Here is a 24,777-nt window from a genome sequence, read left to right as displayed (position 1 = left end):
AGAGATGCCCAGTGAATATTATTCCTCTCTCAATTCACTAGTTTCAGTTGATTGAACTATATAACCATTCCTTCCTCGGCAAATTTAACGCCTTTTAATGGACTCTAGATCAGCCTTTTTGGGGACTGGATGGCTTTATGGAACGAGATTAAAGGAAACAACGCTTAAACCTGCAGCAGGCAATTTTCTCATCGGTTGCAATGTTGTGAAAACATTTTGAAAATCATAACACCTGTTGGCCCCGCCTACAGAGAAAGAGACATGTTTTGCTTGGCTTCACGTCGTGAACCACTTTCTTTTGAAAACAAGAATTCAGGCCAAATCCTTGGTTGTAGAAGGCAGAATTTGAGATTATAAACACAATGCCGAGCATGGTGCTGGATTTCTTTCACAACAACTCTTTCTATTTTTGCAACCAATTAAGCATGACCATTCCCGGATATCTTTCTTAAAAAAAAAAAAAAAGTTACTGCAGCTCTAAGGCATGATTTGTGATTACCATCATTTATCATTGTTAGACAAATATGTAATCACTTCAGTCAATGCATACTGTAAAGCTCTGTTTGGACAAACGACAAAAAAAAAAAAGATTTAATTCCTTCCAAATGCAAACCCGTTTGTGTGCGGCTTTCCCTCCAGTGTTCGAAGGCAGAACTCTCACCCTTCACATTATGCATAACTAATCTGATGTGGTTTATATGTAATCTGATAAAAAATACAAGTTTCTTGCCCCGGGGCGTGGTGACATCACGCAACACATGATCGCTTTTAAGAAACAAGGCTTTTATCTCCCTGCTCGCGCTGTAAGTGCGAGCGGAGCGATGCCAGATTACAGCGAGATGCGCCTGTCCTTATCTCATCCGACTGCAGCGGGATCCTGTCAGGGTACAGTACCACCAAGGCGGATTATCTCCGCATACAAGGCATCCTCAACGCGCGCCTGTCTCAAAGGTCAACAATACAATTGCCTGGGATTTAAATAAAAAAAAATTTTTTTTTTTTTAATTTTATTTTTTACCCAGAAGTAAAATTAATATCCTTTTCTTTTTTCCCCATAAAGGAGAATTCACAGCAGGCAGCCACTCTTTCGTTTTTGCACGATTCAGATTACGGTTTCATCGCTCGTGCCGAAAAAAAATGAGAATCGAAATCTTGACCCTCCTCGCTAAACCGCTAACTGCGAAAACTTTCCGTTCCGAAGATATGCAGCCGGGAAACGCGGAAACGGAAAATACGCAAAATTACAGCCTGCCTGGAGACGGAGAGAGAGCATCGGGCACGGCGCGCTATTTACACGGCATTCATAGGAAATTCAGCCGTCTCAATCTCACGCAAAAATTGAATTTGGCTTCAGGGACGGTGAATCTGCCAGAAGTCTATTAGGCATGAAACATTCTATCAGAGCAGAGTAAGCAACACTTCAGCATCAACACATTTCTCATCCACAGTTCCCCCCCCCCCATTTTAAAAAGGCACAGGCGTTATTCAAAAGGCCATTGTTTAAGCTTTATCTCCTTAATTACCTTTCTTAAAGCAGGTGTAATTGATACGCGACACTGACAGACGAATTAAAACATGAAGGGCCCAAGGGTGAACGGGGTCATTAATTTCCCAGCTCTGGCGGTTCCATTCAGTGGGTTAGAGCCGTAATGGAGGACCAGTGTCACACAGTGTCCTCTCTCTATTCTAAGTGTATTAAGCACACAACGCAAATAAAGCAGTGGTAGTTTTGAGCCAATCTTAAATCACATACAGTATGACAAATTAAGAAATGCCTGCCTAGATCTCATTCATCTGAAAATTGGAATAAAATTAAGCAATTATCGTAAAGATGTAGACTCTGAACAGTAGCACAAAAATACCATCTTGTTTAGTATACAATTCAGAAGAAAGCAAGCAGTAATCAGATAAAACATGCAATAATTACATTTACTTTCTTAATTGTAATTTATCACCTGCGAGGGTATTTAAACTGTCTTAACTAACTTAAATTAATTGATTTAAATGATGATTATACGGACTTAAAGAATGCCTCACCTCAGAACACATTTCCAAACGCAATGACCTTTTTAATCTTTTCTGTGCTGGGCTGATTGTATTTACATATTTGTTTCTGAAGGACAGAGGCGGGGGTCATTAATCAGGATTGCATTGGTAGGGTCCTGCAAGTCAAACAGCCTCAATCCATCATTACATCACCCATTATACGCTTCAAATGAAATTATCTCCAAGCTCATTTGGTCTGTCTTATTGAGTGTAATTGCAAGGTATGGAGACAAGCATTTATGGTACATGTCCTTAAAGCACGACATTTTCTTTTGAACAAAGTATTTTGCAGCACTGGCTCCATTGCGCTTTGGTTCTAAGCAGCCATTTTGATGTAAATCCCAGGCTAATGTCAAAAAAAGTGGGTTTTCTAGAACATTTGTACATTTCTATACTGAACTGTAAATGATTATCACAGAGAGGCCATCTCCATTCTGCAAAGCGACTCATAAGTAGGCAAGTTTCCTCCCTGGTGTGTGATGGCCCCAAGGCTGGTTATGACAATTTCAATGGGAAGCCAGTTAAGACTTAACGACAATTCCAAAAAAAACCATCTCAGCCAGAGTACTGCGGCGAAACTTTAACCCTTTCGATGCAAAAGGTACTTCTTCCTACCGCTTGCGTGTAGTAGAATGCAAGCGACGCTGTCTGACTGTACGGGAAGAGGTAAATGAAAGAACTGAGCTGAAGGAAAGCAATACCATATGAAGAAAAAAACTAAATCAACAATTCTTAAATCGTGCAGAGAAGCCCATTACAGAGCATTTCTAATCTTTCATAATTACACTTCTCCGTGACCGGTTTATGCGCCTGTCCGAGTTCCTGAAGCCGCGGCATTACTTCCACCCCGTCACACAACGCACAATAGACCCAAAGCGCAGCCCGCCGCTGATGATCTGTACACGGCGATGTACTGATGTCCCTCCATTAGCCTGCTAATCAACAGCGGCCCATTTCCCATCAGCGTACCTGAATAACAAACTGAAAGCATTGTAACCATTAACAATGTCTGACTCTGCTGGCTGAATGCAAATATTAGTTTTTTTTTTTTTTTTTTTTTGGACGCTGAGTGACAGTTAAAGAAAATGAAATAGGAGCTAGTTTTGGAAAAGACCACCTACTGCAAACTGCATACTGTGTTCATTTTATTGAACAGAACTTTTTGCCACACACACAAACACACATGCACACACACACACACACCCACACCCAACCACACACACACACACAGACACACACCCAAACACACACACACGCACATTCGCACACACAAATAAGGAACAGTACACAGACTACAAATTATGCTGTACTTGCACATTGTGGCAAATACAGCGCTATACCTTCAGCAATCTATAAGCAAGCAGTTTGGAAGCAATATAAACCGATCCACAGACAGATGATACATAGCTGTGCATCACTGTAAGAGACCAAGTACTCACTACTGGCAGTTCAACCAAAGCATTTTCAAGCCCATTAACCATCATGCAGAACAGGCAAGTACTCTGGAACAGCATAATCCGTGGACCTTTTTTCAAGCTGTTATGATAAACTGCGAAAGATGGAGACACTTGCGTTCCTGGGCCCAGTAACAGCATGCACTGTAATGCCTCTTGAAATTAATTTAACGCCGGAAACACCGGTGACCTTTCTACCTTTAAGCGCGCACAAGCAATGAAAACAGCACTTGAAGGTCAACGCTGTATAAACATCCCCTCATTCCCGAGGGAGGGCTGTGTTCACCGGGAGAATGTGAAACAGCATTGCGTAGCAGGTGCGGTGCTGGGGTCCGGCTGCTAACGCAAACACAGTGACTCAGCCGGACAAAGGAAACAATACAATGTTCATCTTAAGATGCAGACATGTTCAAAATTTGTGACGCCAGTTCTTTTTTTTTTTGTCTCAAAGAATAATGATTCCCTGAAGTATTTCTGGCCTATGGTTCATTCTAGCTGACAGTTCACTGGCCCCCGTTGCCCAAAATCAACCCCTGCTAAGCTTGATTTGGCTGGACCACAGTGCCCTTTTATGGTTCATGTGGGTGGACGGTCACGGTTACACGCTTTGCGCTACAAACAAGGAAGAAAATTCCGGTAGACAGATTTGGTAACAGAAACCGGCTTCGTCTACTTTACCTTGTTCAGCTGGATCCTCCTCTGACGAGCGGCCCCCTTCTTCTCGATCTCTGCAAAAGAGCAGAGGATATGCAGAAGTGAAAAAGCGTGCACCACGAGAGTTTTATGACTGTGGGGAACATAAGCAGCCAAGCAGGTTAAATCTTGTGCTCCAAACCAACTTCCCATTTATATTCTTAGTGATAAGATGCAAATCCTGTGCGCAGGTCTTGCTGGGGAATCGGAGTTGCTGGTTCTGTTGCCGTACTCACTGAAAGGAACATTAGGCTGTTTTACTTGGGACTTTCTATACCTCTGTTCTAAGTCATGGGCTTTTCCATGAGAGATTTAAGAAAAAAGAAAAAGCCCACTTGGATTCACAAAATCTTCTGTGAAATCTTTGAATACATTCCACAATTACCTTGCCGAAACAAACCTTTTTAACATAAAAAATTTCAAAATAGATGTGAATCTTGAATTCCCATTTATTTAATTTCTATTATATTTGCTAATTATACTGTATTTTTGCCCCAATAAATTTGTTGAGCGTGATTACACTAATAAAAATGAGTTTGGGATGTACTTTAAGAACTATGACTTCAAGTATGAGTGCAGTGTGATTAATTGGGGGAAAAATATATGACAGCTTTTGATTAATAATATTGCGGTCCTATCCAAAACAGCACTAAACTTGGCAGTAGCCAGTTGCCATACTGAAGCTAAGGAGGTATGAGCTTGATTAGTACTGGGATGGGTCATAAGAAAAAGTCGGTGGGGGAGGACAGTTGATGGACCTGTAGGGCAGACTCTTCCCTTTGAAACCAATGCTCCAGCGCAATGATGTTGGCACCGGTGCTATAGATAGAAGGTGCAGTCCTTCGAGACATTAAACCAAAGTCCTTACTGGCTCTGGCCATTAATCCTGGTGTCCTGGTCAAATTCCCATGAAATTGGCTCACTAGATTTTGGCCGCCTGTCCTCCCCCCTCTACGTCTCATCGGCTACGCAAATCCCCAGAACTCCGACCCACTTCGATGCGCCAGGTCATCATTGTGAGATACAACGACAGAGTTCTCAGTCGACCTACCTGGCTAAATAAAGGTTAAATAAAATATTAAGTTCTCTGGCACCTTGTCAAAATGCAGTTCAGCCTATCTGTCTGGACAGCGAAAATCCCAAAAAAAACATCATCCTCCATGCACATTCCTTTCCATGCGTGATGGCCAACGCAAAGACGCTTGCTTAATTTCAGAAACTGTAAGCTTGCTAGCCCAATTAGTTGTTGTAGTGACAATATAAACACACTTCATTCAAGGAAAGAATTTGGTTGAAATCTAAGTAATGCATGGGCAACTGCTGTTTATTTACAGTGCCAGAAAAAATAAGTTGATGCCAAAAAAATTAGCCTGGACTGTGAAATGTATTCATAATAACCAAATTATGAACAGGCCATGTCTATCCAGAGGAAATACCAGCAGGGTTGAGCTGACCTGAGTGTGGGGTCATTGTGCCACTAAGTAAAAGTTATTTTAATCCATGGCAAAATATCAAGGCAACTTGAAAAACAAGTGTCTGTGCAGCTTGTACGTCTTGTAAAACACATTTTGAACAGCTGCAATTTTGTGATAAACCACTAGAATTGAGTTTTTATGAGATAATGCAATGAGACATTAGACACATTTGGCTGCACAAATAAATTACAGTATAAGTTACAAGTGTTCTATTTTTTTGTACTACATTCTGAAAATAACTCAATCGCTCATCAAAATTATGCAAACTATTTTTTTATCCAAATCTCTAGACACTCAGTTTATTAGTTTAGAAAGAACAATATATATTATGACTATTACATTTAAAAAAGACCCTGTCCATCATTTATATTTTCTTTTTGGCATTTGTCAGACGAGTAGACAGCAGTGAGTGTAAGGAACCACATCTGAAAATGTGCCACAGCAGGGATCATTGTTACAGTACATTTTCAAAGATATATTTCAAAAAGCAGACACTGCCATAGACACAATGCACATTGCACACACAGAGCTTGATTCATGTATTTGAATTATGACTTGAATTATGAAATTACTTAATTTCCTTAACAGCATTGTATAATTACATTGCTTCATTTTCTCAAATGACCATTACTTGATCAGCGAAACATTATTCACCTACCCATTTTCCGCAAGTTCCATACATAAGCATTAAATTCCCTGGATGTTATTAAGGAGATTGCAAGTTATAGCCAAAGGTCATTGCATACAACCTACTGTATCTTGGAAGATGGACGTTCTTTATAAACTTTTGTGAAACGGGAAACGTTTCAGACCTGCCTGGAAAACAGCTTATCGTATAGTTCAAACGCATTTTTGGAATAGCATCTGATCCACAGACTGAACTTGCAACGGCATAAACGGTTTTCAACAGTAGCCCATTGTTCAACCAGTGCTTACAGATCTCACTCTCGTTCTTCTAAGACGCAAGAGCCTGACATGGAGAGAGACAGGTCACGCTGACAAATATTTCCACAGATTCTGTAACTAGATTCCTCTATGCACTTCTCTGTCAGAGTAACTGCCTTTAATTACTGGATGCAGCTAGGGAATCATTTAAATGGGAGATTTTTAATGGAATGTACAGCTTCAGTGATCAATAACATAATCAGGTTCTAATATGCACACCTCTCCCCTGTGAATTAGGTTCCACTTAATTGACAACACTTTGGGAACCAAGATCAACACTTTGAGATCACATGTAAATGGTAAATGGACTGCATTTATATAGCACTTTTATCCAAAGCGCTTTACAATTGATGCCTCTCATTCGCCAGAGCAGTTAGGGGTTAGGTGTCTTGCTCAAAGACACTTCGACACGCCTAGGGTGGGGTTTGAACCGGCAACCCTCCGAATGCCAGACAATCGGTCTTACCTCCTGAGCTATGTCGCCCCACATGTAGCATCAGTGCAAAAAAAAAAAACAGACTTTTAACGTCCAGCCAACACTCTTCAGCATGATTACGATTCGCCACTCATTTTTTGACGTACTAAGCAGACTCAAACAAATTTGATCAGATGGTCATGCCATATTAATTCTTAATCCAATTTACACATTAACATGTAAAAGTTGTTCCCAAAAGATGTGTCAGTTATGTTATTCACACCCATGGTAGTTCTTTTAAACATTCAACAGAAATACAACTATCAACATGTAATTATTGAAAGCTCAATCTTTGGGATTGTCGACTCCCATGGCTTCCCGTTTCATAAAAGTGAACACACATTATCCCATTACCACCGAAAGACAAAGAACCATCGCAAGAAAAAGATTGTCGAAGGAGATTTATTTCATAAAATGAAAAAACGGAAAGTTCTTTATAACTTATAAATAAAAGTTACTTTGGTCGATGTCATTGTGCCATTATTAAAGTAGAACATTCGCCATGTTTTAAAATTAGAATAAAAACTCTTATAAACTTACTTTTAAAAATTTTTATTTAAAAAAAAAAAATATTTATTTTTCTCCACGGGTGTGAATAATTGGAGGGCACAGCAGCAGTACAGAGCACTTAAAAATGAACGAACATCAGGAGTGGAGTTCTGCTGCCCGCTTCATATGAAACTCGCCTTTGTGCCGATTGACGCGATGACATTTGTACAAAACAGCGTCTCTCGCACGGATTGGCTTCTCCTTACTGCTTCTTTCCAATCCCTGTCAAATGTCAGACGAAACAGTGTTAGCCACCAAAGCCATTAGAAGCATCAATCAATGTCCATCTCTGAAACTTGGTATTGACGCTTTTAGTTCACCGGATCCTAATTACAAAGAAATATGGGCAGCTGCGAGGGCCGGTTTTTTAAAATTCAGAGCACAGCGCACATCTAAAATGGACGCCATCTGATCCACTGCGGAGCTCTGGGTTAGAGTGCCGCTGACCTTCATCTCATAAGCGTCCCTTTCCGAGCCCCAGCAGGCATCGTTAGCGTAGAGGCCTCCTCACAGACGGATGGCTTTAAACAGCTGTGAACTTTATGCAGATGCGAACTCGGTCGCAAAAGAGGCACAGCAAACGGTCTTGTGCCGTAAAACCGCCGCATTTACAGTCGATAAATCCTGCGGTTTTTAATACCACTAATACTCGCTTAATACACTTCCAGATGCATTTCAGAACCTAAAGTGAAGAGGTCATCTAGATAATGGCATTTTCTCCATCTAGACATTGGATAATTCCATAATCTGGAGATGGATATCATTCGTCCCCGGCCACAAAGCATCCATTTTGCGAGCGGCAGCATTGAATCAGATCAGATTTCTCTGCACGGTTCCCCTAGCTCTGAAGAGGCCGGGGGTGTAAAGCAAATACACTTCCACAGTACAGAGCTCCTGATGTCAATGCCGGGACATTTCACTTCACCGTGTTTTGGACAGCGCATCTGTTCACTTAGTTTCAGAGGAAGCTCCCCTCCGCTGAAGCCGATCTCTTGGTGTCCCCCCCGTGTCACAGGGACGGACGGGCGGCCCAGGGCGCGGTCCACAAGCGTGGCGGTGGGAAGGGAGCTCATTATCCCTCACACGCAAACAGGAAGACTTCAGGGGAGGTTTTATGGGTCTCTGACTCTCTGTCCCAGTATCTCTGTGTCTCTGTCCCAGTATCTCTGTGTCTGTTACAGTATCTCACTGTCTCTGTGTCTCCGTCCCTGTGTCCCAGTTTCTCTGTCCTTGTGTCCCAGTATCTCAGTCTCTCTATGTCTCTGTCCCTGTATCTCTGTCCCAGTGTCCCTTTATCTCTGTCCCTGTGACCCAGTATCTCTGTATCTCCGTCTGAGTCTCAGTATCTCTGTTTCCCTGTATCTCTGTGTCTGTCTCTCTCAGCATAATTCCTTGGTAGGGCAACATCCTGGAGAAGCACACATGTAACCATACTCTCTCTCTCTCTCTCTCTCTCACTCACACACACACACACACAAACACACACGCACACACATGCACACACACACGCAAACACACAGACGCACATACAAACACACACACACACACATCTGTAGAACACCGTGTGGCTGAACCTGTCAGTCGGAGCTCTAACAGGTTTCAGAGCGGTGCAGGGTATCGGAGAAGGCCGCTTGATTAGAGTGGCCTCTCCCTTCCAGGGGCTCTAATGCGGTGCACTGGAGTGTGATGCAGGCAGAGCGCATCTAAGCCTGGAAAGTGAAATCAAAAGGGGCTTACTTTCCATTGTTCGTGCCGTGAAATATCTCATTTTCTCAGTCCGAGACTGATCCCCATTCCAGATTAAAACCCCCCCAGTGCACGCTCCCACTACGAGGACTTTGGCAATTGTTCTTTACAACGTGGATTATTTAAAAGCAACATTTGATATAAATATAGGGATGAAAAAAAAAGAAAGAGTAGGCCTCTTCAATAACAATCATCCCTCCAGATGCTAGTGGTGGGGGGGGAGGGGGCATGCCAGCTTCCTGGCAAAAGCTGAATCAAGATTATTCCTCTACACATTTACCTGGATTTCCCTGGGTTCTCATGGCTACCTCACAGACGGTCACAATCACTGGGTTGCTATTTTGAAGACATCGGGCAGAGACCGGGGGGGATTAATATTCGCACGTCGGAACGGATCCGCAATCTGACTTAAGCTCCGCCCACCGGGGCCTACAGAGCCTCCCTCCCCTGCCCATCAACATGGCACCTTCTCCCTTGATAAATTCCTCTGATCTCTCTTGCAAGTCTCTTCCCCTGCAATTTGACAGGTCTCTGGAGCCTGACTGCTGGCTGTTAGAAGAATGCGCGTTCCTGTTTGCCATAGACCGCTGCAGCTGGCTGTTTCTCTGTGTTCACGTCATCCTCGCTGGACGGCGGTCGCTCCGAGAAGGCCTTCCAGAACAGCGAGTTCTTTAATGCCAGGCTGGTAGAGGGGCTGAAAAACTGCCTGCAATTTTCCGCATTCATCCCGGGCTGCGCCTGCGTCGCAAAAGCCGTTAATGGGCAAGAGCCGTCTTCGCTTCGCTAATTGTCGCAATTATTGGTCCACATTTCGAAGCAGAGCATCCATGGCGAATATACATGCAAAGCTTTCCAGTTTGGTTCATTTCTGTTGAACAGAACCTGCAACTGTGTTATTTTCACATTGGCATGCGCTGGGTACAACATTTTATGTCAAAATAACCGAGCTCCCGCTTTACTTTTCCGTCTGCTTTGCTGTTTGATATAGTCAGGTCGGATGCGTGATGGTTTTATGAATACCACTCAACATTGCTAAATTAAAAAATTATGAAAGGCATGAAATTTTGAAACTGGAAGGGGCTAGTTTGTGAATTTTAAGTGTAAATGCATGGTCTGAAAAGTGTAACTTATTTAAGCTCTGTGTTTGGCTAAAATGTACTTAAATTGAAATATTACAATTAATTAAATGGACAGAATGCTTTGACAGAGGCCTAGTTTTCCACATTAACCTTATTAACTCCTTTTGTAGCGTCATCTTTTTTTTTTTTTTTTAAACACAAGCCAGAATATTCATCCATCCATTATCTAACCGGCTTATTCCTGGTCAGGGTGGGGATGGGGATTGGGGGTGGGGTGGGGGGGGGGGGGTTATGGGTGCTGGAGCATGTCCCAGCATGCACTGCGTGAGAGGCAGCAATACACCTTGGAGAGAACTTAATTAGAACAACAAGAATACACCTTGAAGACACCACCAAAAATACGTGGCTTAATTAACCTGGTACTTAAAACATAAAGATGTGAAAATCACTGTAGTGTCCTGCGATGAAAGCAGCTTTCAATTTTGATAAAAAGATAGATGAAGATTTTTTTTTAAAGAAATTCCCACCCAGGTGTGGGAGGTTAACAGAACCAAAGTGATATTAAAGAAGACCCTGAGGACTGTAGGAGAACTGTCACTGTCTAAAAGGTACTTTAAAAGCAGTCTAAATGGAGCAGCATTTAGTCCTGAACTCAAACAGTGCTGAGAGTTGTCACTGCTTCTAGTTTCTCCCACACTCTCTGACTGGGGGGTGGGGGGGGGGGGGGAAACACTCGGCACAACAGTTCCCTGCTCATTTGTAAAACAGCAACATCATGTTCTCTACTCCGGTGACAAGTGCTTCTTTTCTTTCACCAACTGTGCACTTACATCACTCTAATCTCTCAGAAACATGAATGCAATTAATTACATTGTCCATTTGAGCAAGACAGCGGTGAGGTTATCCGTATAATTATATACAAACGTACCTGCAAAGTTGCTTCATACAGAGAGGCAGACAGACAGACAGACACACACACACACACACACGTTGGCATATATATTACATGCTTACATCCTACACTGGATCAGGATACTAATAAAAGGAGCCAATGTAAAATATAAATCTTTGTCAACCAGGAAGGAAATCCTTTGAGTTCTTAATTTATTTTGTTATATGCCTTGCATCACAGTTTTTTTAGTATGTCAAATCTGCTTTTAGGAACAGGAAATCATCTCAACATGAAAAACGTTGCAAAAACATCTCTGAGCACCACAAATCTCTGCCTATTTCCTACCATTAAGTGGAAACATGAATCCAAGTTTAAAAAAAAATACAAAATACATATTTTCCAAAGCACATTTGAAATTGTTAAATAAAATGCAGCAGAGTAGCTGGATTCTCCATTTAAAGCAAGTGTGGGGTACATAAATTAGAACAATGTTGCCCATCCCACAGGAAAAGAACTACATTTACATACATCCACTGGGAGTCGGGAGATGGGGAGACACACCCAGCACATGACAGCACAGCTCCACAACAGGGTGAGCATAACAGACAACCTTAAAGTCTTAGTAGAAAAGAAAGGGTCCTCTCCACTGACTGCTGATGAGATTCACAATCAATCATTTTACCTTAATTTAGCCTGGAAGGCCGACTGAAAACCTGATTTTCTGTTGCAGCGAAGACCACGAATATCAAAGTTGGCAGGGAAATCCAAGGGATTGTTCAGACAATCTAATGTAGGTATCTACATCTGGGGCGCTTACATCACTGGCAGATGTGGGGGTAACACCTCAACTCTTCTTAAAATCTGCACAGCATTTTTAATGATGAAGAGCCTTAACATCTAATGTTTAATCTAAAAGATGGTACCCTGGACAGCACAGTTCTCCCCAACACGGTTTGGCGGGGACCTGGATTTCCCCCCCCCCCCCCCCCCCACAACACCTCTACATGTACCCATATACTAAACAAGCCCACACCTGCTTAGCTACGGCAGTTTGAAATACAGGGTTCAGAATGGTTTTAAATCTGGAACAGAGTTCACATTAAAACTGACACGTAAGTTTTGAAGATGATATAGGTCCCAGCACACAAAAATAGAGCACGACTATCCCTCTGGCTCAAAGGTGCTCTTACAGGGATGTAAGGCTTGAGAGCAGCAAGGCCACCCCTCTACCTTTCTCATGGCGAATGACTAAAGCTAAGCACGTGTGGGCTTGGTTAGCAGTCAGAGGGGAGACCCCCTGGGAACGCTACTGTAGGTTGCTGCAGAAAGGTGTGTTAATGGAAGAGTAGGGTGTGCTCTTTCCTCTGGACCAAACACTACCTCAATGCTCCAGTACTTTGAAGGGAGCACCATGCTATAGGACAGGGCTGCCTGACTCTGTTTCTCGAGATGACTGTCCAATAGGTTTTCACTCCAACCATAACAAGGCACACCTCATTTGACAGCTAGAGATGTCTGAGCTGCTAATTAGTAGGATCAGGTGTGCCAAATTACTGTTGAAATGAAAACCAACAGGATGCTAGATCTCCGGGAACATGGTTGGGCTGCCCTGCTCCTCTGGGTAAGATATTAAACCAAGGTTCTGGCTCACTTGGATCATTTAAGAATCCATGGCTTTTTTTTTTTTTTTTTTTAGAAAAAGCAGTTGTGTTGCTCCTGGTGTCATGGCCAAATTCCCACAAAACCAGCTCTCTACATTGTTCTCTCACTATAAATGGCTATACAGTCCCTTGCATTCCTGGCCACTTTGATCAGGTCATCACTGTAAAACTGGTCTCAGTTTATCTATCTGGATAAATAAAACATCTCATATGATCTTTAAGCCAAGAGAAAACAAAGTATTGAGTATGAGTAACTCAGCATGAAGTTCTTTCTTCTTTGGTCATACCCTCATAATGGAAGCCACAGATGGAGATACACAGTTCCCTAGCCTTAATTCACAAGAAACCTAAACCAAACATTGAGAAAAGCCTGTGAACACGCTAGTGAGTTCCCTCAACGCTTGCTTGTAACTGAAAGACGTCAGCTTCCTGTCATGGGACCATACAATTCTACATGGGAAAGAGGACGCAATCTCAGCAGAGGACGAATTAGAGATCCAAGATCCTTCAGTACCTGTCTTCTGAACATACAGAAAATGAACACTATCATTTTAGACTTCTTAAATATTAAAATGACTGTTTTTAACAAACTTTTTCCTAGTATTGCTTGCCAAAATAAACTTTAGTCTGCTTCATTTTCTTCAATTTCTAAATAATTTCAAAACAAATGTTTACAAATTTAGTTTAAATATTGCAAGAGGTTGTGATTTACTGATTAAACAAACTTAAGTACTGGTGATCTTCCAAATACTCTGGTGTACTGGCGACCTTTGAAATACAAGGGAACTGAAGTGCAAAGATGACATTAACAGCCAATGCCAGAACACATTAAAAAAAAGGGCCAATATTACTCTGAATTTAGAAACCCAAAATCTCATGAATATAATGTGATGGGGAAACTAGCCAAGTGGCAGGCTTGTGAGAAGTACATCCGCAGCACAGAGGCGGCACTTGTCCCAGACTACCAGTGTGATAAATGCGCGGCCAATCACGATCTGCGCTGCCAGATAGTAATCCCAGAAAGGAGGATAAAACGGCTCAACGCTGCTGCCGGTTCACTGGATGCCACGGGAACCAGACGCAATCAGCCTCCATCCCCCAGCTCAGCCTGGAAAACCGCGACCATTAGGGGAGAGAGACGCAACAAACGCCTTCCCGCCATCCCAGGCTCGAAGCCCTATAAGCCACTGCATCCTCTGATCCAGGGCTACACGGCTCTTCTATACACCCCCCCCCCACCCACCCAAATTAAGTCAAATAAATATATTTTACGTGTTGGGTAAGAGTGCCGGACGTCAAACAAGAGTGCTAACTGGTTGAAACGGCTGAATTCAGAAGATCATATTTCAAATAATCCTCACACATCGGACAAACAGCGCCCCACAGGTTTGCCCCACTCTCCTTTCCTCACACGTTTGGGCCACTGTGGATCTTGCCGGTAAAGCTACAAAACTTTTTGTGGACTCCACTGCACGGGGACATGGCTTATGAATGTGAGAAAGGTAAAAAGGTGTCGCTTCTATGATACCCTGGAGCAAGAGTTTTTAGACATTTAAAAACAAGACCCTCTTGCAGTCGGCAAACATAGCTGTGGAACGGTTGTCATTCACTCCGAAGCAAATGACATCTGACGGGTGGCAAACGGAAACTCTTAAGAACCATTTTACAAACACTAGTCGACATGCAACAAGCTACAGCATGACTGTAATTTTATCAGGCCTCCTGCCAACCTACAGAATCGTTCATTGTTGGTTTTTATATTGTTGTTTCTTACTTCTTGTGCGCACCTATTCAAAAAAAAAAAAAAAGACAAGCCAAATTGGTCTGAATGGCCTATTCTCATCATAACTTTTCCTATCCTCTTATTATCCTCAGTATGTTTTGTAAAAGTCTAAAAAATTCAATACATAAATATGGCATCACCACTTCTACATAATATCCACAGATAACTTGCACAAACAGGTGAGAAAAGGACTGAATGAATTTGCAACTCCCAAAAAAAGAAGAGCTCTCTGAGGTGATAAGACACACTGCACGGTCAGGAGGCCGGTCCACGAGATGAGCAGACTCTGCATCGCAGCACTCAGAACACAGCAGGTGAGCTGGGCTCCGGCCGAGGACCAGACGCGATCGAGAAACTGAAGGGTAAAGCCGGCTATGAGACACGACGGGTCGTCCGAGCCTGCGGCGAGCCTGGCTCCACGCGGCTCCGAAACTCCGTGCTTCCGATCGGCCCCTGAACACGAAAGCGTTCGGCGTTGGCAAAGGCCCCGAAGTCCAGCACGTCGGTGGCTTGTGAATTAATGAACACTCGGATGGGGGGGAACAGAAGGTCTGGAGGGCGCTCGCCTCCCAGAGCGTCAAGGCTGGTCCTCCGAGTTCCCGTCAGCCCTCTGGGTCTCGGCGCAAGGACTTCCTGCAGAATCAGGCAGGCGCAGGCCTCGACCGTGGCACCTCGGCGAGCCAATCGTGCCCCATCGATTGCAGGCAGGCTCTGACACTGCCACACTTGCCACCTGCCCAGTAAGGCCCATCCCTTAACTGTGCGTTAGCACTGAGACAACTGAAAGGACACAGCCCATCCCAGTTTGCGCTCAATAACTGACCGCTCAGGCATCAAATATTGAGTACTCAAGCTTTCCACTGCTGGAAAGTAAGACCATTTTGCCACATATAAACAAATGCGGTTGAAATACAGGCAAGGACAATCATTACGTACAAAAGAAAAAAATACACAAATTTTCTAAATGCAGGAGCACCATTGTTAAACACATAATTTATAATCAGCCCGTCAAAGCAATATTGATTGAAAGGGGTTTTCAAATTCATCTCTTCATGTTTTGGACAATGCGGCACTTGAGAACAATATCGGTTATCTATACAGTCCTTTTTCAGTCTTATGGCGAGACCTTGTGAAAAGAAAATGCCTCTCTGTCCGTCATTGTCCTTTTACAGAGAAATCGACAAGGTCAAATGTTGCAGGGAAAAAATTAAAAATAAACAAAAACAACAGCGAAGGGGGATGGGGGGGAGAGGAGACACTTGGCAGACACAGATCCAGAAACAGACTTTAACAAGTGCAATGCTTCAACGCCTTTGCAGTCATTCAATGTAACGAAAAGGGGAAGGGCTATATAATCTGGAACAAACACACCGAAACATCAAGCTACATAAACTCTACGGGTGCTTTAGAGTACCACAGGCTGCAGGGCAAGGAGAAATCTCGTTTCTGCGGAAAGGAGGACAAAAACCCCTTGTGCTGGGTGAAAAGCTTATTTAAACATTATGGGCCCTACTTTGAGTGTACAAAGCAATCAGCTAGTATGGGTGCAAAAAAATATGAGAATGAAGAATAGTTACCTAGATTGAGTTGCACAATGTCAGCAGGTACTGCTCAGTCCAGGAATTTTCCACATTTGATTTTAAGGGGTGGTTGCATCACATGCTCGGTATTTGGTCACAAATAAAAGGCAGTAGAGCAGAGAGCAGACAGAGTTGGCCTGCTGACCTGGGCCTACAATGGATCCCTGTACAATGAACATGAACAACACAGAAGGCTAAACTTCTGTCATCCATGCACAGACAGGTCCGGTAAAGCAACAGGATAAATCAAAATGTCTCTGAAAGGCCGGTCATCGAGGGAGGTAGAGCTTCTATTAGTTCTCATGTTTAAACACAAGTAGACGGTAGATTCATTTATAATTATATATAATGGCCGCTTTGTCTGCAATAGCTTTAGTCCATTTACATCCAGCAAACATTCTGCAGAATTGTTAGGGGGGGTAGGTTTTGGAAATTAAAAAAGAATAGTTTCCAATCACACCACCAAACAGAATGCCTTTGAGCATGTGACACTCAACCTTGCCTGGGTATCTCCTGGCTAACCGCATTGGCAGGATTCAATAACTGATCTGTGAAGGATTGGACATTCATTAGCTGATCATTTAAGAGGCTTGATTATAAATGATTTCAGGCTGTGTAACTTGAATTTTTTAGTCATACAGGGTTTTCCTTGCAAATATGACGAACACAAATATGCTGTTACTGTAATAGCACCAACGCGTGGTTGCCTGTGCAATATATTGAGTAAATTTTTGTTTTTGTCTCAATCGCCTCATCAGGTTCCCAGGTATAGCTAGCAATGCACAACTGTGTGCCAAGCCCAGATCTCTGGTGTAAGATTTTTTTCAGACCCTCTTAAATTTGTTGAGATACCACAGTGCCAAATGTTTGTGCCAATCTATACCCCCGAGGGACCGATCTGACACAAAATGCTTTGGGCGAGTCAATCTGTGCATATTAAAATGGGCGAATGAGTACAAGCCCGTTCCTCGCCGTAGTGCTGGTGGTGAAAAAGAAAATGCGTTGGTGTGACAGCAAGGCTGTGGGAGGCAACTGACAACAAACAGCTCCCATGATGCCTCGCTCCCCCTTCCGAGGGCCCCAGCAGAGCCGGACAGGAAGCTCCCCCCCCCTCCTGTGTGTCGAGAGCTGGGGTGTACCCCAATATTCAAAACATTTATCCTCCTTTCCTCCACTACCACCTCCTCTCCTCCGTGCCGCAGAAATCTTTGTGTCCTCTCCCCCTCCAGTGTCCCAATATTGGAGATGAGCGGAGCACACAGAACTGTATTGGCGAAGCGGCTTCAAACTCGTCCCTGGTAGGAGACAAGTGGTACTGGGGGAGTGGAGGAAAGGAGGTGAGGAATGAAAAGTAATGGGATGCACCCCTGAGGTGCATTCCGGTCGCTGGTTTTTTACCCCTTGTTTCCTCTCCTTTCATCCATTCCCAGCTCCACCCATCGGACAGGAAGCAAGGAAAGGACGTGAGGACGAAGGAATCAAGGACACGTGAATTAGGCAAATGGAACGTCCTTCTGGACTCTAGCCTGCGTCTGGGCAGCTGATGGAATGGGGGTGCAGCACTGGGTTAATTCAACCTGCAGGTCAGCCATGAGCTAAGGCTATCAGAAAGCCTCCACATTCCATCTCCAGCAGGGAGATGGGAAATGGGTGTGGCGTGACAGAGAAGGGGGTTAATAAAAACCCCCCAAAGGACAGAAACTACAGTAAACTTGTTTCGAAGTACGTGTACATCTGAGAAAAATGCTCAACCACCACATAGCTAATCATTGACACTGAGGTGCAAAGGAGTAGCCAATCAAACCAGCTTGTGCTTATGCCAGGAATTTACAGTATAGGTTGTAGAAACTGAGTCTGATTTAGAAGCAGAAAAAAGTCTCTAGGTTGTCATTCACCCTAAAGCAGTAACCCGTTTGGATCAAAGAGAAGAGTAAGAAGGCCATAACTCAATCTTTCCAGCTGTGCAGAACCTTACGGTAAATACTGTATGAGGCAGGGAAAACGGAAACCGAGGTTCACTAAAAAGAATTTGGATATTCTCACACACACACACACACACACACACACACACACACACACACACACACACACACACACACACACACACACACACACACACACACACACACACACACACACACACACACACACACACACACACACACACACACACACACACACACACACACACACACACACACACACACACACACACACACACACACACACACACACACACACACACACACACACACACACACACACACACACACACACACACACACACACAGGTAGAAGAGTACTGCCAAGAAGAACCAGTTACACTGTGATACGGTTAACCTTATTCAAACTCTTGGGTGACCAGATTCAAACAGTCCAAATGCAGGACAATCAGAATGCAGGAAACGACATGATGGGATAGAAATGTAGGCAATAACTCATCCTGCACAGTCTGGGACATGTAGTCATGCATTTCAAACAAAAAGAAAAGCCAACCCTTGCAAAAATATTCAAACCTTTGTCTTCACAGTTTTTCCCCAAACCACACTTGTATTGAAACACGGCAATACACATTAGAATGATGGAGAGAGAGTGTTGTTTAACAGAAAAGGAAAATGTTAAATTATTTTTCAGATTTGGTCATCCCTCTATATAAACCTCAAATGCATCATTTCTGAACTGTGAATCTCAGCTACACACCGTTTTCCTGAGGCCACTTACCGATGGACTTACAGATGCAGTAGAAATTAGGTAACCAAACTCCGCTGAGATGATCCATTTTCCTTTTCACATTACTTCCACTACTTCATTGCTTTTAACCCCAGTCAGTGTCAAAAAGTTTTCCAGAAATCTAAATATATATAGCACAGCACTTACCAAAGCAAGTAATCAGTAAATAAATACTTTGGGGTCATTCCATGCGCAGGCAAAGCCTGACTGCCTGGTTTCAATTTCCCATTATCTAGAGATAGAGATGTGCTTCCAAAGCCTTGCTTGGAGTATAGGGGTTGTGACCTAGCATACAGAACAGGATGGATGGCAGAATAGCATACAAAAATTTATGTTTTTATGTATTTACAATTTTATACATTTAAAACTGCTACGCATAAAAACAGACGTAAAAAAAACAAAAATAATGTAATGTATATACCATTTCATGAACATATTTCCAGTAGTTCACTCTGGACTATTACATATTTGGAAGTTTACATTACGTTTATATTTGTTACATTAGTTTCAGTTAGAAAAACATTCGTCCTTAACTTTGAAAATAATCGGAAGTGTTCTTAAGCAAAGCAAGAAGGGGAACTTTTTGAACCTTCACACTGTTTAAAACGTTATCTGTAACAACAGACAGGGAGGATTTAATCGTTTTCCCTAAATTTGCACACTGTGTTGCATACCTAAGTGTCAAAACAAGGAGAAACATTTCCTCTAAGTGATTCCAGGAATAATTTTGGTTCATCTGATTGTAAAACAGCCGGTTTGTATTCAAATGAGCAGACATTGTTTGATAGACACAGATTTGGCAGGCAGTCTGTTCTATATTTATCATACACATGCAAATAAGGAATTAATTTGCTGGATATGTTTGACAGATGTATATCTCCTCTGGGGCACTAATAAATGTAACAGCATATGAAATTCAGGTAATGGAATTTGATTGATGATTGCCCAGGTGTCCGTGAGAGTAGCTAGATTATGCAAAGAGCCGCATTTTCGCAATATCATATTCTGTACAGCTCCTGTTCGTTTCACATTGATGAAAATCCACCACATACTTGCTCAAGGACAACGTTAGGTCTAGCAGCGAGATCAACCCATTTCTATTTTGAATACTTTCAAGTATGGAGCTACTGGGACAAAAAAAAAGCATCAATCTTCATGAATTAAACAATTCATACATGTTGTTTTTGTACAGTGCCATTTGCAACAACAACAAAAAAAAAAAAGTTGTCGCAAAATTGGCCAGGTGGCTACAGTACCTTTCAGGGTGCAGTTTAAGAACATCATAATTCAAGTAGGCTACAGATTTGAATTTCAGGGGATAGCTGTTGCTGCAGAACAGTTTTGAAAAGCTACGTTTGTTTCTCTCGATTTAAAGACGAAAGTGTTTTTTTTTTTTTCCTGCTTCCCACACGGTCAGCTGGAGGACATTCAGACATAAGCACCTAATATGTCCCCCGTAACCCCCGCTTGGTTTTTTAACATGGACTGTACTCGGACAGAAAATGACTCCAAATTACTGTGATGGAAATGGCCGTTTTGCGACAGCCAGCATGCTCAGTATGCTCGTAATGCACTAAACACAATTATCAACGCGCACAACAGTTTGCAATTTAGCCATTTGGGCTGATGCTTTTAGCCGGAGCAACTTAGGAAAAGTGCATTTCACATGATGAGCAAACACTGCTGGATTCAGAATGCCAGAGGGTCCGGGGCTGATGATGCCTCTCCTAGACCTTTGGCTTTAAAGAGGCCAGTTCAATCACGCAATACAGTCCACATCCAGCACACACGTGCTCTCCGAAACTGGGTTAAAATGTAAAAGCACCATCAGTTTACTGCCAAGTGTGACAGTAATTAACCTACAGCATTACTTTACACACAGCATTACATTTAAAAATGTTTATACACAGCAGATAATTCATTTCAATTAGTTGCCATGCTTGCAAAGCAGCAATACCAGTGACTGCCATATTAGCAACCAGGACCAAGAGGCAAAGGGCGATTTTTTCCCCCACAGTTCTTCATAAGAAATCCATGTAAAAATATAAAAATGTTAATATACAAGTCCCCAGGAGAAGGGGAGGTGGCAAGTCAATAAAAAAGGGAGAGGATAAAAAATATCAGATCTATATACAGTAATCCTTTCCTGAGCTAGTGTAAGCAATGCAAGCATTCTGCTGGATGTCCTGAATATTGTTACACAGTTTGAAGTCAGGAGTAATATGTCTGACCATCTGAATTATACATCTATGCATGCCTTTACCTTTGAAAATATAACATAAAATAGAGTTGTTACTAAAACTTTTTATATATGATTATCTTGCATTAATGGATTTAGATATGCTGTCAACTGCGGAAGAATCTGTGCGTAGATGCTGCAGCGACATGCACAATAATAGTATTTTTCTCAGTCACTCACCCCCCATTCTGCCGATGTCAGCACATGGTAGCGGTTATGCTAGGACTTCTGTGCTTTTGCGCCAATCCGCCCCCCCAGGCAACAAATCCAACCACTGCGTAAACGCTTTGAGACTGGAAGTCAAGATGCTAAATTATTTTGTCCTTGTATCAGCTCAAAATAACATTCAATGCGCTACCCAACTGCATTTGCATTCCGTGTTGGCTTTTCAAAATCCGAATTTGGAAGGGCCAGGTGGTAAGGCTAAACACCATAAACTGAACATTACAGCAATCATTATAACAAGGTTATGCACGCATGTTAATTTACTGCGCTAGTTACCTTTACATTACAGGCTTTTAGCAGACGCTGCCATCCAGAGCGACTTACACATTATAAATAGCATTTACACTGCATCCATTTACACAGCAGGATATATACTGAAGCAATGTAGGTTAAGTACCTTGCTCAAGGGTACAACAACAACCTGGGAACTGAACCTGCAACCTTTAGGTTACAAGACAAGTTCCTTGCCTACTATATGTTTTATGACAGGAATCTATTTGTCTTTTAGCTTTGAACATAAGCTTGGTCCAATAATTATTTTTTGGTCCAAGAACAGAATATGCATGACATTTATATCACTGGAAGTTGTATTTCAGAAGCAGACAGACTCTTTTCCACCATTATCGCATCGGATATATCAGATCATCAGGAGCAACGTGTGGATAATAACCAGTGGAGTCCAGGATAGTCTATGGGGTACTTGATGTGGCATAACTTTGAATGTTAATGCAATTTATGGTGACCTTCAACTACTTCTAAAGATTGGTCGTTGTGGTCTGACGCACCTCTTCAGACTGAACCTGGACTATCACCACTCTGCAGGTCACTCTCAACCTAGAATTGCTCATCATTTATACCCTTATAATTTGTTCCTGTAGCACTTTAATGTTACACTTGTACCTCCATCCAGCACTTATATTGCACTTAATATTGTCATCTTGATGTTTTAGCTTGTTTCCATGCCTCCTAGTTTGACTTGTTATAACTTTCTGACCTAGACTGCTTACTGTGTGAACTGGACTTAATGCGCTCATGGCCATGAATAACTGTTAAGAGTATTATGCCTTATTGGACCTGTTTTTTTGTAGTTGTTCCAATGACCTTCAGTAGACACTAACTGTCATTTTGAAAGCATCTGCCAAATAAATGTAATGTAAAGAAATAATTTCCAAAACAGAGGTTTTTTTGTGTGATCCCATTCCCCTAGACCTCTGCAATCTGCCAAATAACAAACCGATCTGGTGCTTCACAGAGAGGAAACTGACATGAAGGAATCAGTGTGGAGCTCAGTTTTTTTTTTTTTTTTGGCAAACTGCAAACAGGGCTGACATTTCAGAAGCAACCTCGTCTTCAGCAGTCGAAACTGGACCTGACTCGGATGAAGACACGGCTGTTGTAGAAACGTCGTATTTGCTTTCAGTTTGTTCGCAAAAAAATATGAATATCCGTGAACTCCGGACCGATTCCTTCATCTCCCTGTAATGGGCAGGTCCGTGAACCCCTGCTTGGGAACGCTGGTCTGTTCCTGTTGTCAAGCTGCCTTTCCCCCCCGACAGCAGATAACTGCACCACAGGCAGCAGAGCGAGGCTGTACCTCCGCCAGCCCGAGAGCTCAGACGCCGAATCCCTCTCTCGCTTTGTCATCGCCACGGCGACCGATTACTAAAAAGCCACCAGAAAAGAATTTGCATAATACGGGCTTGAATTCCTTCCCCCGTGTACCGAATCGCACGCAGCGGTCCATTTTCGAAAATAAACCGCGGGGGCCAGAGTCCTCTGTATAAACCGATTAGTTTTAGGGAGAGGCCGCAGGACGATGAGGCCATTTATAGCGGTCAACTCGACTATCTGGTGCTCTGCGCTTCTGTACGATTTTCAACTGGCACAGCACCAGGGTGAATAGCTGGCCAGTTGATTGAGAGAGAGAGTGAGTGAGTGAGAGAGAACGAGAGCACTACAGAACCTGCAGAGAACGGAGGACTCCGATCAGAGAAGGCTAGCTTGTCCATCACAGAGATTCCACGCGCCGAAAGTCCACCACAGCTGTACTAACCACAAATACATCCACAGTCCCAGGAGAACAGATCCTGAGGGAGCACGGTCCAGCAAAGCTGCCTCTCTTCCGCTTGAAGGAGATAAATAACTTTCCACATACCTGTGCATGTAGAAGCTGACTGTCACTCACCAATCAAGGCCAAACATTCATGCTATTTGCTTAATCCCCAGATTAAGCTGTGATTTCACACGGCACACTATGCGTTGATGTTGCAGAAGTTTTGCAACACACAGCTGAGAATTCTCAGTCCAAATACACATGCTTTGCAGCTTTTAGCTTGTGATTGCCTGAACTACCATTATTTCAGCAAATATGTCCAAGAGTTTGAGGAAATGCAATTTAAATACATTCAATGTTTGGGATATTGAAAGAAGGTGATGTTTGTGTTTACAGCTCAGTCATGTGCCATTATAGTGTTAGACTATTTGGCATGCTAATAGAATACAAACACAAAGGTCTGGTTTCAGTCTTAATTGATGTTTAATTGTTCACTCGTTACTGTAAATGATATTGATTGAATTATCACGGCTTTCGTTTTACAAATACAGCTGATTTAACAGTAATTTATTCCCCTGCATAAATAAATAATGTTGTAGATAACTCTTTAGTTACACCCTACAAGGCACACTAAACATTTCTAAGACGTGTTCATTAATTTTCCCCATAAGGAAGTCAAACTAAAAATCTCATTCACAGTAGATATGTTACGAATTTCAGTAAAATGGACTGCATCTCCAACTGCATAATAACTAATTTAGAAATTTCCAGAGAAACCGGAGTGCAGTGCTTTATCGGCGAATGAAAGAAAATCTTATTTGTAAAGTTCTTAAGTGAGTAGGAGCAGACCAACTCCTACGAGCTCAAATGTAGAATTATCACCAGGTGACGTGCAGTTGGATACATGCTGTATCACAGTTCGTCAGCATGCCATGCACAATGATTAATGGTACTGCAACAAAATAAAACGTAGAAAATACTAGATTTGCTCTCAAAGTGAATGAAAATATCTTGCGCCAGTATACGTTGTGATGGTCTGGGAAAAAAATACTGCAATCCATCTTAATGTTTTTGACATTATTTTAACCCAATTTAAAGATAAAGATATAACCAATGCCAAAAATAATTAATGTTCCTATGTACGCCATCTAG

The 24,777-nt window shown here is 42.5% G+C and overlaps 1 protein-coding gene across 1 annotated transcript in view; it reads right to left on the bottom strand.

Moving 5' to 3' along the window:
• The window catches only part of LOC118213700 (beta-1,3-galactosyltransferase 1), an 87,850-nt gene that overhangs the window by 39,121 nt on the left and 23,952 nt on the right, over positions 1–24,777 (bottom strand). The window contains exon 3 of the mRNA XM_035392742.1: positions 4,179–4,228. The gene's annotated coding sequence lies outside the window, so the exon portion shown is untranslated. The remainder of the gene's footprint in view (positions 1–4,178; positions 4,229–24,777) is intronic.

This window comes from Anguilla anguilla, chromosome 15, assembly GCF_013347855.1.
Source record: "Anguilla anguilla isolate fAngAng1 chromosome 15, fAngAng1.pri, whole genome shotgun sequence".
Classification (NCBI taxonomy): domain Eukaryota; kingdom Metazoa; phylum Chordata; class Actinopteri; order Anguilliformes; family Anguillidae; genus Anguilla; species Anguilla anguilla.
The sequence above is the reverse complement of the archived record's forward strand: the minus strand, read 5'-3'. Positions and strand labels throughout refer to the sequence as shown.